Source organism: Silurus meridionalis, chromosome 15 (genome assembly GCF_014805685.1).
Source record: "Silurus meridionalis isolate SWU-2019-XX chromosome 15, ASM1480568v1, whole genome shotgun sequence".
Taxonomy (NCBI): domain Eukaryota; kingdom Metazoa; phylum Chordata; class Actinopteri; order Siluriformes; family Siluridae; genus Silurus; species Silurus meridionalis.
The window spans coordinates 2,337,501-2,341,645 of record NC_060898.1 but is presented as its reverse complement, the minus strand read 5'-3'; the positions used below and the strand labels follow the sequence as shown (position 1 = coordinate 2,341,645).

Below are 4,145 nucleotides of genomic sequence, written 5' to 3'. Positions count from 1 at the left end.
TTATTATTATTATTATTAGTAGTAGTAGTAGTAGTAGTAATAGATTGAATATTTGTAGGATTTATATAGAATTAAATTAAATTGAATCTTTGTAACCACAAGCTAATCAGCTTTTGCTAAAGGGTCAAAGGGTCAAGGTCAAATATGTGAAATGTTTGTTCTTCTGTAGTGTAATGGTGTTCCTTCTCTTCCTGTAAGCATCTTTTAAGTTTTAACTGATGCTCACAAACGGCAGTAGAAACATCAAGACACGGTGATGAGGGTTAAAACCGAAATGTTTTTTTATTACGTGGATGTCGTGTGTACTTTTACCCAGACGTGAAATATACAAATGAAAAGTTGGAAAGCACTTTGGAAATAAATTTTGAAGAGTGTGGGTTTTTGTAAATCCCACTTCTGCCCACTCCTGGACCAACTTCATCACCAGTCCTGCTCTCTCACACACCAACACTTTCACCTGTAAAGATTTTCCAAAATGTGTAGAAAGAAAACAGATGAATGAATAAATGAATGAATGAAAGAATGAATTATAGAACCTTGCATTGTCACATCTATCTATCTATCTATCTATCTATCTATCTATCTATCTATCTATCTATCTATCTATCTATCTATCTATCTATCTATCTATCTATCTATCTATCTATCTATCTATCTATCTATCTCATAGTCAGCCTGCCATAGTACTTGTCCTGTTTTTGATGCTTCTCTCTGAAAAGTAATCCATATAATATAGATATAATCAGTACACGTCATTTAGGAAAACAGCAAAATTAAGAATAACAATGAAAAAGATTTATCATTATCATTGTTATTAATATTATTATTATTATTATTATTAATATTAATATTATTAATAATAGTAATGACTCTTAGCTCATTTACTTATTTTATTCTTATTAAACTGCTGAGTTCACTATTAGCTCCTGAGCTGTTTAGTGAGGATGTGTGATTTTTTCATTTGTTTTTGCTGCAGGTACACCAGTTTTTACCAATGTATGTGTGTGTGTGTGTGTGTGTGTGTGTGTGTGTGTGTGTGTGTGTGTGTGTGAGAGTTGCACTCCCAGCTCGACGAGCTGTGGCTCAGGTGGACGCTGCCAAAATACTTTCAGTGTAGAGGGAGGGCTGTAGGTGGGTGCACGTTTTTGTTTGGTTCACTACCCTGATCTCTCTCTCTCTCTCTCTCTCTCTCTCTCTCTATCTCTCTCTCTCTTTCTCTCATTGAATCAGTGACACACCTTCCTGCATGCAGCTCAACTCTTCTTATCGCTCTCTCCGTCTGACGTTCGCTCTCACTTTCACATGCTTCAGAGGGAAGATAGCAGCCTGCTTCCTGACACTGACGGAACTCGACTCAACCAGCAGCTACAAAAGGTCAGCAATGTCTCTCTCTCTCTCTCTCTCTCTCTCTCTCTCTCTCTCTCTCTCTCTCTTCCCTTATTTGTCTCTCTCTCTCTCTCTCACACATACACTCTCTCTATCTCACATTGTCTTCAGGTCTTTTTTTACACTCCTCCATCACTGCATCTCCTGTTCGTATGCATTGGCTGAGAAAGTTGACACTAAACCCTAGAAGTTCACATTAATGAGTGTTTGCTCTGCTCTTGCAGTCTGGTATTTCTACCATCCTCTCTCTCTCTCTTTCTCTCTGTGTGTCTCTCCCTCTCTCTTTCTCTCTGTCTTTCTTTTTTGGTCTCATTACAAAGTCTAATACAGTAAAACGAGATGACAGGTCACACGTAGTAGGTTATCTCTCCGCTCACACGCTCACAGAAAGCCTTTTTTTTCTTTCTTCTCCACGAAAGCTTTTTCTTATCACCACGCTCGATCAAAATGTCTTGGAAAACAGCGAGAATTTCAACACCATGTTCATTTTGCTTCGCTCCGATCTTTCGAATCTTCTCTACGGTGACCCGAGCTGACCTTCGCTCACCGACCGAGCATCCTTCCGATTTCAGTCCATGAATGAATTCTTCTTATAACTCATTTCCCACAGAAAGTTCAGATCGTCTGGGGACGACACATAGTCTGTGTTTGTGTGTGTGTGTGTGTTTACTCACAAGCCTGGTGAGTGTGAGGGGGAAGTGAGAAAGTGTGAAAACCTGGGTGTTCCAATGATCTCGAACGATCAAGGATACATTAAAGCAGGTGAATTTGTGGAAGACTGGCACTTTTAATTATTCAGCCTCTTTATGGAGGATCGGGTGAAAGGGCAGGGCTGCAGAGGGCATTAACTCGGGTTGGGACCAAAAAAAAAAAAAAAAGAGTCCAATTGCTTTTAGATCACTCAGCCCGTGTTTGAATTGACGCCGATTACTCAGCCGACGATAGCAGGAACAGTGTAAACGGTTAAACACCTAAAGTAAAGGACCCTCCCTGTGATACGGAGAGATAGAAAAAGAAAGAAAGAAAGAACGAGAGAGAGAAAGTAAGGGAGCGAGTGAGAAAGAGGGAGAGGGTTATATGGGGATAGGCACCACGCCTTTGTCTTCTCAGTCACTAGGACAAGGTTTATCGAAGTTGAACCTGATCCGAGGGAGTCTTTTGTTACAGCCTGGATACTTTTACATTGGCGTGTTCACAAACATTTTCAGGAGTAGCCTCCTTCTATTTGCTTTCCTCGGGAGGGTGGGAGGGGGGGTGTGGGAAAGAGGCAGGCCTCACAATGCTACAGATCCGGCTACACTATTCTCCCATGGCTCTATCTGTAACGCCGAAACCCCCACTCAAAACACACACTTTCTCCATTGCACTCTCATACATACACACCTACAAGTTTGTCCAAACAATATGGGCAATTTGTGGAAAAAGAATCCTCACCTGATCCAAATTTCACTTCCTTTCAAACAGGTATAAAAGTATCTCTAATCGAACAAAACTAAAAGTCCTACTTCGAAGGAAATCCGGATGATTTGGTGCGTATTCATAAAGCAGTTCAGGCAGCAGTACAACACACGAAGTAACGAATACATTTCCCCATTAGCATATCGCATGCGATCTCAGATGATTAGCCGATAAACAAGCGGATTGTTCATGCTGTTCATGCAAATCAGCTTTCTGGTGTCTTCTGCTCATTCCACTTACTGTATATACTGTAAGACTTTTCCGTTTCACCCCAAAACTCTCACATTATGTAGATCGAGGTCTCTGCGACATTCCTCTCACGTAATATAGCACATTAATGAGCTGTATCAATTGTAATATTAGGACTTGCTGTTTAAATCTTGGCAGGAGGAATATCAACACGAGTTTGGCTTCAGCGAATGTGCGTGCATGCGTGCGTGTGTGTGTGTGTGTGTGTGTGTGTGTGTGTGTGTGTGTAAGCGTGAGTAAGCACTGGATGGGAAAGAGGCAGCACAAGCACGTCGTGGCTTTGGCCAACTCTTTGAAAACAAAGACCATTTGGGGGGATTTTTTTAAAAACACACAAACACACACACACACATGAACACATACACAAACACAATTACACACCACATACCACACATTAAACCTCTGTCACGATCCAGCCAGCTCATACCGAAGCATCAACCCACCACTCACAGTTTCTCCCCCTACACCTTCCTTTACTGTTGTACTGAAGTTTGTCATGTATCTACTTCGCTCTCATATTTGTACTCAAAAAATGACTTCTCGTATACATGTACTGATATGTAAACGTGCTGGTCTTCCTAAATTCTTTTTTTCTTTTGAACTCTGTGATGTGGTTTGAGCAGCAGTAGGAGAGTATAAGGTCATTAAGTTTTGTGTGTTTCAAAGGAAACATTTGTTTACTTGGGGTTGAATCGGTTGGTGTTCAGGAATTGATTACGATTTCTAATAGCTTTAGCTAGTGTCATATTTGAAGCTCATTTTAATACAAAATTTACCTGAGGAATGTTTTCATTTTAATTTCAACTACAGATAAAACAATAAAATTAATAGTTAATAATAATTGCTTGAATAATAATAAAAAAAAGATTAAAAAAGGGGGGGATCAGATTAATACTTATTACTGTGTATTAATCCATCCAAAAAGTATTCATATATTCCTCATGATAACTTTTTAAAAAAATATATTGTATTAACAGCTTTACTTGGGTAAACTGGTGCTTATTATGACCTGACGTTTTACCTATTAACCCTTTATACTCCGCCAAACTTCT

General features: G+C 39.5%; 1 protein-coding gene across 2 annotated transcripts in view; it reads left to right on the top strand.

Moving 5' to 3' along the window:
- Nucleotides 1–1,112: 1,112 nt before the first annotated feature.
- Nucleotides 1,113–4,145, top strand: part of LOC124398354 (zinc finger and BTB domain-containing protein 7C) — a 26,881-nt gene continuing 23,848 nt past the window's right edge. The window contains exons 1-2 of one of the 2 annotated variants that reach the window (XM_046868482.1): nucleotides 1,113–1,131; nucleotides 1,312–1,374. The gene's annotated coding sequence lies outside the window, so the exon portion shown is untranslated. Of the gene's footprint in view, nucleotides 1,132–1,198; nucleotides 1,375–4,145 lie in introns of those variants that run through there. The other variant, XM_046868481.1, reaches the window with a different exon arrangement.